This window comes from Somniosus microcephalus, chromosome 4 (genome assembly GCF_052327205.1).
Source record: "Somniosus microcephalus isolate GS21.2 chromosome 4, FLI_Smic_1.0, whole genome shotgun sequence".
Taxonomy (NCBI): Eukaryota; Metazoa; Chordata; class Chondrichthyes; order Squaliformes; family Somniosidae; genus Somniosus; species Somniosus microcephalus.
Genome location: NC_140990.1, coordinates 169204221 through 169217157, shown reverse-complemented (window position 1 = coordinate 169217157; position 12937 = coordinate 169204221). Strand labels below are relative to the sequence as shown.

Here is a 12937-nt window from a genome sequence, read left to right as displayed (position 1 = left end):
TCTACCATTACCTGCACATTCTATTACCCCAAGGATATAGGGATCTACCATTACCTCTAGAGTCATGTTACCCCAAAGATATGGGGATCTACCATTACCTGCAGAGTCATATTACCACAAGGATATGGGGATCTACCATTACCTGCAGAGTCTTATTACCCCAAGGATATGGGGATCTACCATTACCTGTCGAGTCATGTTCCCCCAAGGATATGGGGATCTACCATTACCTGCAGAGTCATATTACCCAAGGATATGGGGATCTACCATTACCTGCAGAGTCAGGTTCCCCCAAGGATATGGGGATCTACCATTACCTGCAGGGTCATATTAACCCAAGGATATGGGGATCTACCATTACCTGCAGAGTCATATTAACCCAAGGATGTGGGGATCTACCATTACCTGTCGAGTCATATTACCCCAAGGATATGGGGAACTACCATTACCTGCAGTCACATTACCCAAGGATATGGGGATCGACCATTACCTGTCGAGTCATGTTACCCCAAGGATATGGTGATCTACCATTACCTGCAGAGTCATGTTACCCCAAGGATATGGGGATCTACCATTACTTGTCGAGTCATATTACCCCAAGGATATGGGGATCTACCATTACCTGCACAGTCATGTTACCCCAAGGATATGGGGATCTACCATTACCTGCAGAGTCATGTTACCTCAAGCATATGGGGATCTACCATTACTTGCAGAGTCATGTTACCCCAAGGATATGGGGATCTACCATTACCTGCACAGTCTATTACCCCAAGGATATAGGGATCTACCATTACCTGTAGAGTCATGTTACCACAAGGATATGGGGATCTACCATTACCTGTAGAGTCATATGAACCCAAGGATATGGGGATCTACCATTACCTGCAGAGTCATATTACCCCAAGGGTATGGGGATCTACCATTACCTGCAGAGTCCTATTAACCCAAGGATATGGGGATCTACCATTATCTGTCGAGTCATGTTACCCCAAGGATATGGGGATCTACCATTACCTGTAGAGTCATGTTACCCCAAGGATATGGGGATCTACCAATACCTGTAGAGTCATGTTACCCCAAGGATATGCGGATCTACCATTACCTGTACAATCATGTTACCCCAATGATATGGGGATCTACCATTACCTGTAGAGTCATGTTAGCTCAAGGATATGGGGATCTACCATTACCTGCAGAGTCATATTACCCCAAGGATATGGGGATCTACCATTATCTGTCGAGTCATGTTACCCCAAGGATATGGGGATCCACCATTACCTGTAGAGTCATGTTACCCCAAGGATATGGGGATCTACCAATACTTGCACAGTCTATTACCCCAAGGATATAGGGATCTACCATTACCTCTAGAGTCATGTTACCCCAAGGATATGGGGATCTACCATTACCTGCAGAGTCATATTACCCCAAGGATATGGGGATCTACCATTACCTGCAGAGTCTTATTACCCCAAGGATATGGGGATCTACCATTACATGTCGAGCCATGTTCCCCCAAGGATATGGGGATCTACCATTACCTGCAGAGTCATATTACCCAAGGATATGGGGATCTACCATTACCTGCAGAGTCAGGTTCCCCCAAGGATATGGGGATCTACCATTACCTGCAGGGTCATATTAACCCAAGGATATGGGGATCTACCATTACCTGCAGAGTCATATTAACCCAAGGATGTGGGGATCTACCATTACCTGTCGAGTCATATTACCCCAAGGATATGGGGAACTACCATTACCTGCAGTCACATTACCCCAAGGATATGGGGATCTACCATTACCTGTCGAGTCATGTTACCCCAAGGATATGGGGATCTACCATTACCTGTAGAGTCATGTTACCCCAAGGATATGGGGATCCACCATTACCTGTAGAGTCATGTTACCCCAAGGATATGGGGATCTACCAATACTTGCACAGTCTATTACCCCAAGGATATAGGGATCTACCATTACCTCTTGAGTCATGTTACCCCAAGGATATGGGGATCTCCCATTACCTGCAGAGTCATCGTACCCCAAGGATATGGGGATCTACCATTACCTGCAGAGTCATATTACCCCAAGGATATGGGGATCTACCATTACCTGTCGAGTCATGTTCCCCCAAGGATATGGGGATCTACTATTACCTGCAGAGTCATATTACCCAATGATATGGGGATCTACCATTACCTGCAGAGTCAGGTTACCCCAAGGATATGGGGATCTACCATTACCTACAGGGTCATATTAACCCAAGGATATGGGGATCTACCATTACCTGCAGAGCCATATTAACCCAAGGATGTGGGGATCTACCATTACCTGTCGAGTCATATTACCCCAAGGATATGGGGAACTACCATTACCTGCAGTCACATTACCCCAAGGATATGGCGATCTACCATTGCCTGTAGAGTCATGTTACCCCAAGGATATGGGGATCTACCATTACCTGCAGAGTCATGTTACCCCAAGGATATGGGGATCTACCAATACTTGCACAGTCTATTACCCCAAGGATATAGGGATCTACCATTACCTGCAGAGTCATGTTACCCCAAGGATATGGGGATCTACCATTACTTGTCGAGTCATATTACCCCAAGGATATGGGGATCTGCCATTACCTGCACAGTCAGGTTACCCCAAGGACATGGGGATCTACCATTACCTGCAGAGTCAGGTTACCCCAAGGATATGGGGAAGGCAGGACATCTTAAAGTTATTCAAGCACTGTTGCTCACTCCCAACTTCAATACTCTATAAGGAGCTATTTCTACTAACTTGCACATGCCACTTAAGTCATTTATGGTGATCAATGGAGGCCATTGATCCAACAACCTTAACACCCAATAAACTTCTATTTAAGATATTTATTTAAAAACAGACCATAATCTGGCAAGCAGTGCTGTCTATAGATGATGCATGGTAGGGAGTGGTTTACGGAAATAGTATACTGATCCATTTATTGCCCTTTGTGAAGTCTGTTTCTTTAGTTCCTTGTGTAACACTTAAAGATTCATTTGAGAAAATGTTCTGGCTTCACGTCGGGAGAATTTGTTTTTACAGGTTACTCAACTGCAGTGCGTTGACCAATCGTCAAGTGTGAGTTCATGTTTTTGGCCCATAGGGAGTGTTCATTACTGATAATAAATCACTGCCTGCCTCTTCAACAGATGTAGGGAGAAGCAGAGGATTCACAGCTGGCCAGTGTACTTCGTGACCTCTATAGTACTCACAAGGTAAACTGCGGAACCAACCGAGCTCCCCATTGCCACAGTCAATAATGACAAAGCTGATCACAAGGTTGCATTGATGGATTCCTTCACTGAGTGAAGCCGCAGAGGTGAAAATAGAAATTTCATACACAAGGGTTTTTAAAGAGAGATCTTATATTTCTATAACATCTTTCATGACCTCAGGATGTCCCAAAGCACTTAACAGCCAATGAAATACTTTTGAAGTGTAGTCAGTGTTGTCATGTAGGAAACGCAGCAACCAATTTGCGCACAGCAAACTCACACAAATAGCAATGTGGTCAAGACCAGATAATCTGTTTTAGTGATGTTGGTTGAGGGATAAATATTGGCAAAGACAGCGGGGAGAACTCCCCTACTCTTCTTCAAAATATTATCTTTTACTTCCACCTGAGAAGGCAGATGGAGCTTTGGTTCAACATTTCATCCGAAAGACGACACCGCCGACAGTGCAGCATTCCCTCAGTACTGCACTGGTATGCCAACCTAGCTTTGTGAGCTCAAGTCTCTGGAGTGGGACTTGAACCCACAACTATTCTGACTCAGAGGCAAAGAGTGCTTCCCACTTAGCCACAGCTATCATGGCTGACACCAGCTTCAGACATATAATACATGACACCCTGCTGAGTCACACAGCAGATGTAGTTCTATTGAACAATGAACAGAAATACAAGTTAGTTATCGGTGGGCAATCTGTTGGAGATGACTGGTCAGATTCAGCCCTGTGCCTCCACTCATCAGTTCTTGGTCCAAGTGACCAATGGAACATATCACTTTGAAGAGGAAAGCCTGATACAGAGTTGGCAGTGCAGTCACCTTTGGCCAGAGGCTACTGCTGCCACTCTCCGAGTGCGGGGCACCGGCTAGCTACATGCAGCCACTGGCAGTTCTTGACCAACTGCAGCTCAGCTACTTGCCCAGATTCGGCTCCTGGAGACAATTGAGGTGCAAGCTTTTTAGGAGATTAGGGAAAAACATACTGAGAGAAAGGAAAGATAGTTGTGTCCCTTTGGGAATATTCCACCCACACCAAGCTATAATGACAATTTCAACCATATGAAGGTAGTCTTATGATGGTAGTGACTGCTCAACTTAAGTGAATACTCTATGTGCCAGCTGCTCCACTTAAGAACATGTCTACTAACAGCTACCTTTGGCTAAGATTGCTCTGTGTGGTGAATTCTTACCATGCTTTGCAACTAAGAAAAAGAGAACATGGGGGAAAAGTTCAGTTGCTTTGTGCCACCCGTTAGCGCCCCAGAGGCGACGCCGTCATCACCGTATGCAGCACCCCGCTCATGCCCCAGCCGCAAACTTGGCTCGCACCCACTGACCTACCGCCGGACGCTATGTCCGACAGGGTCAGGGTGGCGTTTTTGCGGCTGGGGCGGGCGGCCATTTTTTTGGGGGGCCACCTGCTGGCACCTGCCCCGTCTGGCCTCCTCAGGCAGGGTGCCGGCCGTGTTCGGTCAGCCCGACACTGCCCTTGACTGCCTTGCTCTTTTGCCGACAACCTGCTCCCTGGTGGTCCAGTAGGGCCCCAGTGCGCGCTGTGCTAGGCCCCGCCCCTTTAATCAGGGGAGGGAGGCCTGCCGTACTGCGGCACTACGTGCTTCACGTAGCACTGCAATATTCCATGGGAGCACCCCAAGTGGGAGGGGGAGCACTTCCAGTAGCGCCCCCTCTCCTGCTTAGGGCGCTAGCATTGTATTTCGGGCGTGGGGGCGTTAACTTTTTCAGGACGCTAAAAGTAGCTCCCTGGTGAAGTTATCGCCCCAAAGGGGGCGCGACCCAATTTTCCCACCCTTGAATTTCTATCACACCATTCATGACCTCAGGACGTCCCAAAGCAACTTACAGCCAATGAAGTACTTTTGAAGTGTAGTCACTGTTGTAATGTAGGAAAAACGGCAGCCAAGTTGTGCACAAACAGCAATCTGATAATGACCAGATAATCCGTTTTTAATGGTATTGATTGAGGGATAAATGTTGGTCAGGACACCAGTGAGAACTCCTCTGCTCTTCTTCAAATAGACCCATGGGATCCCAAACGTTCACCTGAGAAAGCAGATAGGACCTCGGTTTAACGCCTCATCAGCAAGACAGCACCTCCGACAGTGTAGCACTCCCTCAATACAGCACATCCGACAGTGCAGCACTCCCTCAATATAGCACATCCGACAGTGCAGCACTCCCTCAATATAGCACCTCCGACAGTGCAGCACTCCCTCAATACACCACCTCAGACAGTGCAGCACTCCCTCAATACACCACCTCCGACAGTGCAGCACTCCCTCAATACAGTACCTCCGACAATGCAGCACTCCCTCAATACAGCACCTCCGACAGTGCAGCACTCCCTCATTACAGCACCTCCGACAGTGCAGCACTCCCTCAATACAGCACCTCCAACAGTGCAGCACTCCCTCAATACAGCACCTCCGACAGTGCAGCACTCCCTCAATACAGCACCTCCAACAGTGCAGCAGTCCCTCAATACAGTACCTCCGACAGTGCAGCACTCCCTCAATACACCACCTCCGACAGTGCAGCACTCCCTCAATACAGTACCTCCGACAGTGCAGCACTCCCTCAATACAGCACCTCCGACAGTGCAGCACTCCCTTATTACAGCACCTCCGACAGTGCAGCACTCCCTCAATACAGCACCTCCGACAGTGCAGCACTCCCTCATTACAGCACCTCCGACAGTGCAGCACTCCCTCAATACAGCACCTCCAACAGTGCAGCACTCCCTCAATACAGCACCTCCGACGGTGCAGCACACCCTCAATACAGCACCTCCGACGGTGCAGCACTCCCTCAATACAGCACCTCCGACAGTGCAGCACTCCCTCAATAAAGCACCTCCGACAGTGCAGCACTCCCTCAATACAGCACCTCCTACAGTGCAGCAATCCCTCAATACAGCACCTCTGACAGTGCAGCACTCCCTCATTACAGCAGCTCCGACAGTGCAGCACTCCCTCAATACAGCACCTCCAACAGTGCAGCACTCCCTCAATACAGCACCTCCGACGGTGCAGCACTCCCTCAATACAGCACCTCCGACAGTGCAGCACTCCCTCAATAAAGCACCTCCGACAGTGCAGCACTCCCTCAATACAGCACCTCCGACAGTGCAGCACTCCCTCAATACAGCAACTCCGACAGTGCAGCACACCCTCAATACAGCACCTATGACAGTGCAGCACTCCCTCAATACAGCACCTCCGACAATGCAGCACTCCCTCAATGCAGCACCTCCGACAGTGCAGCACTCCCTCAATACAGCACCTCCTGCAGTGCAGCACTCCCTCAATACAGCACCTCCGACAGTGCAGCACTCCTTCAATACAGCACCTCCGACAATGCAGCACTCCCAAAATACAGCACCTCCGACAGTGCAACACACCCTCAATACAGCACCTCCGACAATGCAGCACTCCCTCAATATAGCACCTCCGACAGTGCAGCACTCCCTCAATACAGCACCTCCGACAATGCAGCACTCCCTCAATACAGCACCTCCGACAGTGCAGCACTCCCTCAATACAGCACCTCCGACAATGAAGCACTCCCTCAGTACAGCACCTCCAACAGTGCAGCACTCCCTCAATACAGCACCTCCGACAGTGCAGCACTCTCTCAATACAGCAACTCCAACAGTGCAGCACTCCCTCAATACAGCACCTCCGACAGTGCAGCACTCCCTCAATACAGCACCTCCGACAGTGCAGCACTCCCTCAATACAGCACCTCCGACAGTGCAGCACTCCCTCAATACAGCACCTCCGACAGTGCAGCACATCCTCAATACAGCACCTCCGACAGTGCAGCACTCCCTCAATACAGCACCGCCGACAGTGCAGCACTCCCTCAATACAGCACCTCCGACAATGCAGCACTCCCTCAATACAGCACCTCCGACAGTGCAGCACTCCCTCAATACAGCACCCCCGACAGTGCAGCACTCCCTCAATACAGCACCTCCGACAGTGCAGCACTCCCTCAATACAGCACCTCCGACAGAGCAGCACTCCCTCAATACAGCACCTCCGACAGTGCAGCACTCCCTCAATACAGCACCTGCGACAGTGCAGCACTCCCTCAATACAGCACCTCCGACAGTGCAGCACTCCCTCAATACAACACCTCTGACAGTGCAGCACTCCCTCAATACAGCACTTCCGACAATGCAGCACTCCCTCAATACAGCACCTCCAACAGTGCAGCACTCCCTCAATAAAGCACCTCCGACAATGCAGCACTCCCTCAATACAGCACCTCCGACAGTGCAGCACTCCCTCAATACAGCACCTCCGACAGTGCAGCACTCCCTCAATACAGCACCTCCGACAGTGCAGCACTCCCTCAATACAGCACCTCCGACAGTGCAGCACTCCCTCAATACAGCACCAAAGTGTCAGCCTAGATGATGTACTCAGTCCTGGAGTGGCGCTTGAACACACGGTCATTCTGATTCAGAGGTGAGAGTGCTGCCAGCTGAGCCAAGGCTGACTGCAAGCATGGTCCTGGAGGCTCACATTGATGGTCTGACAGGAATCGGAATAGGGGCACGGATTCTAGTTGAACCGATGCATCAGGCATCCTTCCCATTTTATAATATCATTCTGGTTCTGTATTTATATCTGGAACATCTGCCTTAAACTTGCTGCCAAACTGATGTTCAGGTGTCAGTGAAATCTCATGATCAGGTTTGATCTACAGCATAGATTACCAGGAAACCTGAGGGAAATTTTGACTTGGTGTCAGGAGGTTCTTCATACACAGGGAGTGATCAGCACAGTGAATGGAGATTTAGTCAGCGTCATGGACTCAGAAACCCTGGATTAATTTAAGAGATATTTGGCTGCCAAGGTGGCAGTGTGGCGGTACCACCGGTTGTCCCTTACACTGAGATACATAATTCCCTTTAACTTACCTTACTGTATGTGTCTGTTACTATACTCAGGCTTCTCTCCTGTACTCTGATTCATGACATCAGAGCTCGGAACCTTCCAACAGTTGAGCTCGGAACCTGCTGGCAGTTGAGCTCGGAACCTGCTGGCAGTTGAGCTCGGAACCTGCTGGCAGTTGAGCTGGGAAACTTCTAGTTAGTCCTCGTGGAGTCCCCGCTGGGACAAGACCTATACCACGGTGCTCCTACAGTCAGCCATCTTACCTGCTATCTTACCTGATGTAATTAGTCTGTTCCTGTAAATAAACAACTTGTTAATAGTTCGTCGAAGTCAAACTCTCTTATTTAGTGGCGATCTACACGAACCGCTACAGAAGCTTTTTAAATAGATATCTACGTTGTGAGTGACTGAGTTGGGTCGCCAACTCTGGTTGGATGTATTCTGGGAGGTTTCATTACATGACCTCCCGCCTCCGGTTGCCCCGCCTCTAGTCCCACCATTGGTCGCCCGACATGTCCATCCTTACAGCTCACCACTTTCCCACACCGATTGGGAAAGCGCACAGACTCTTCGTTACCCGATTAGATGATTCTTGACTGTCAGTCAAACAGCCTTCCCCCCCCCCCACCACCCCCCATCGCCAATATTTTTATAACTAATACACAAAAATGAAAAACAACACACGATGTTTTAACACCCCGATCACCCTGGATCACTCGCAGTAGTGTGCAGGAGATTCATCTTGAATTCCTAGAGACTCCAGGACAATCCTAGAGGGTCATCAACTTTACTGATAGGTCTAATGTCTTGATCAGGCCTTGCTACTGTTTTAAGAGCATGACTTATTGGTGTATCCACTCATTAAAGCTCAGGGGCAGTGCCTGGGACCTCAGTGAGATGCTGGGAAGGTGAATTCCTCAAATCAGTACATTTTGTTTTCGGCAAATATTCTGCCAATTCTACTGATCCATAGTTTGCACCCACAAAGGAAGGAATCATGGTGTTCACAAGACACCAAGAAATATCTCAGAATCCAACGTAATAAAAATGGACTTTCTGACGAAGGATCATCGACCTGAAACATTAACTCTGTTTCTCTCTCCACAGATGCTGCCTGACCTGCTGAGCACTCCCAGCATTTTCTGTTTTTATTTCTGATTTCCAGCATCTGCAGTATTTTGCTTTTGTAATAAAAATGGAATTTGACTTGGGGCTATCAGAAGGAAGGAATCAGCTGTACTTTACAGAATGCTAATCTGCTGATAGAGGTGCTTAAAATGATGAGGGGTTTTGATAGAGTAAATGGGGAGAAACTGTTTCCACTGGCAGGAGGGTCAGTATCCAGAGGTCACGGATTGAAGGTAATTAGCAAAAGAACTAGTGGGAGATGAAGAGAGAATTTATTTACTCAGCGGGTTGTTGTGATCTGGAATGTGCTGCCTGAAAGGGCGGTGGAAGCTGATTCAATAATAACTTTCCAAAGGGAATTGGATAAACACTCGAAAAGGAAACATGTTCAGGAAACATGGGGAAAGAACAGGAGAGTGGGATTAATTGGATAGCTCTTTCAAAGAGCCGGCACAGACACGATGGGCCAAATGGCCTCCTTCTGTGCTTTAGGATTCTCTATGATAGTAGGCCAGGATATTCCAGGACCATTTACAGGTGACACTTTAGTTAGTACTTAATTTTAAAAAAAATCAGAAATTTCAATAAAAGTGACTGTCTAATCAAGCTGGCCAAACAGATTTGGGTCTTTTGCTGTTTTGCATACCCCACTGTAAGGAACTGAACACTGACACTACACGAGTCGGAGAAATTGCAGAAGGCATTCGCTAACAACATATCTCATCGTATCCATTTGAAAAAAAACCCTGAAAGACAATGTTCAGGAGGTTGTTGAAGCCCATTATAGAGTGGGGTGGGGGAGTCGGAGTTGACAGTGGGCGAATGCCTGGAGAAACAGCACCGCCTGGTGAGCGGAAACGGGAGCGCCAAGAAGAGATTGGGACCCTAAAGAGGGGGGTTCGAGAGGAGGATCAGTGATGGAACTTGGAAGGCAGTTTGGGAACGTAGAGAGTTCCTCTTTGCAAGTGAGTTGGGCTGAGTTTTATTTTCTAAGGTCCTCCCAGTCTAGAGACGCCCAACTCTAAGCTGGATGCATTCCTCCTCGCTTGCAAAAAATCCCCCCAAAAATTGTCCTCTTCCCATTTCTCTTTCTAGCTGTTGGTGGACTATGTAAAAAAAGCCAAGGACGAACTTCTAAACGAACATTTGCTTTTTGAAGGTCTCATCGCCTTTTGAGAGAGGGAGGTACAGGCCGTTGGCAGGTAATAAAACTTGTTCTGTGTGTGTGAAGTTCCGAAACTTAAAAGTTACAAAAAGTTTTTTTTAAGTAAGTTTTCAAAACCTGTAACCGTTTGTGGGTATTTTTACAGAAGTAGTGAGGAAGATTTATAAGGTGGCGAAATGAGGTTGGAGCTGTTAAATACATCAGGATAATTCTTTCTCTCCAATTGATCACTTCGACCATCATTTGAACTCATTTCTCCATACCAATCGCTGGGGCCAACGCTGGTTTTCCCCAATTTTTTAAACTCGAAATGTTGACAGTTTGCCGGATTTTTGTCCTGTTAAATACTGTAATTTTATTTTTTTGGATTTGCATTTTTTTTGCCGATTACTTATTTGCCTTTATCAGTCCCGTTAACCCTTTAAGGGCCATCGGAAGATGCCAGTTACAATGCCCCTCCCTCAAAGCGGCACCGTAACTCTGTCCTTTAATAATTGGCATGATTATTAATTGCACAAAACGCTCCAATTCCTTTGGGTTGAATGTAAACTGCATATGCCCTGTTGAGGTAAGTCACACAAAAGTGCCAATTTTATACCCCTAAAGCGCACTTAGGGTTTTGCCAATGCCTTTAATTTGTTCTTTCAATTCTTAAATACAATACTAGAAAAGTAAATAAACAATCTTTCACAATGTGAAGCCTCTCTGGAATTAATATGACAAACGGTTATTGCCTTAGCTTCGGGACCATTTACATTTTGCTTGTTAAAGTGCTTTTTAAAAAAACAACTGTGTCTGAATGGGGTTAATTAATACCACAGTGAAGGGGCAGACTCGTGATGCGTGATTCCAACGAACCACTCTTTTTAGTTTTAGGTTTATATTAAAATAAGTTGTGCTGCTGAAGGGACATTTCCTGGCGATCTCCGCCCCCTGGTGTTTCCACTGTGCACTGCCGCTCTAAGTGTACTTTATTAACTCACTATAAACTGTGAGGACCAAAGTACAAGTGCTGTTAGTTTAATATTCTATTGATTATTGACATTTTCTATTGATTATTATAAATCTCTGTGATACAATTTTTGCAGCATTGTGTTATTACGAATGTCACTGAAGCTCTCTTGATAAATGTCAGTTTCCCATTTTAACTCAGTCGGTTGGTGGTTGCCAGATGGGAGAGTTGTGGGTACCAGGGCTCCTTCCCTGTCAGTTTTGGGCCTAGGTTGCTAGGAGACACTGTGCCAGTGTGACTGAGTCTCTTGCCTCTGACCTTGGCCCAGCACGCCTACGCCTCCCCCCCCCCCCGCCCCCCCACCAAGCTGCTGCTGTTGTCCAGTGGTCCACCCACAAAAGCAGACTGGGGCACATTTAGAAGACAAGGTGGAGTCAGTGACTCCCTGGGAAGCAGTGCGTTCTGCGTTCAGTTGACTCAGAACCGTAGCACCCAGTCTTCCTTGTGGGTAAGAACACAGGAAATAGGAGCAGGAGTAGGCCATATGGCCCCTCGAGCCTGCTCCACCATTCAATAAGATCATGGCTGATCCTCTACCTCATCTCCATTTTCCCACACTATCCCCATATCCCTTGATTCCCTTAATATCCAAAAATCTATCGACCTCTGTCTTGAATATACTCAACGACTGAGTCTCCACAGCCCTCTGGGGCAGAGAATTCCAAAGATTCACCACCCTCTGAGTGAATACATTTCTCCTCATCACAGCCTTAAATGGCCAACCCCTTCTCCTGAGACTATAACCCCTAATTCTAGACTCCCCAGCCAGGAGAAACAACTTCTCAGCATCTACCCTGTCAAGCCCTGTAAGAATTTTGTATGTTTCAATGAGATTACCTCCCATTCTTCTAAACTCGAGAGAATATAGACCCATTGCACTCAATCTCTCCTCATAGGACAGCCCTCTCATCCCTTCGTTGCACTCCCTCTAAGGCAAGTATATCCTTCCTTAGGTAAGGAGACCAAAACTGTACACAGTGCTCCAGGTGTGGTCTCACCAAATCCCTATATAATTGCAGCAAGTCCTCCTTACTCTTATACTGCAAGCTCCTTGCAATTAAGGCTAGCATACCATTTGCCTTCCACTTGCTGTAAGAACAGTGGGCAATGCCTGGGGGTTGCAACAAACTCAAACAAGTGCCAATGGGCAACATGGTCATTAGTAGTTAATTGGCCTTTTTTGTACCTGTAGTGTATGTAACCGTCTACCTTTAAGAGAACTATTGTATGTAACCGTCCACCTTTAAGAGAACTATTTTAGGATTGCACTACTTTATTTGGCTTCTGTATACTGTAATACCGGTGGTGACCACACCGGTATATAAGTGCTGTGTAAGGATTTATTGGGCAGATTCGCCCTGACCTTCGAATAGTAAAGTCCTGTTAAAGTACTCTTGTAGTCTGTGTATTATTTCGCTATACAACCCGCAGACTTTACAGTGGC

The 12937-nt window shown here is 47.3% G+C and overlaps 1 protein-coding gene across 2 annotated transcripts in view; it reads left to right on the top strand.

The window, feature by feature from the left end:
• Positions 1-10262: 10262 nt before the first annotated feature.
• The window catches only part of col6a2 (collagen, type VI, alpha 2), a 135156-nt gene continuing 132481 nt past the window's right edge, over positions 10263-12937 (top strand). The window contains exon 1 of one of the 2 annotated variants that reach the window (XM_085985444.1): positions 10263-10518. The gene's annotated coding sequence lies outside the window, so the exon portion shown is untranslated. The remainder of the gene's footprint in view (positions 10519-12937) is intronic. The other variant, XM_085985443.1, reaches the window with a different exon arrangement.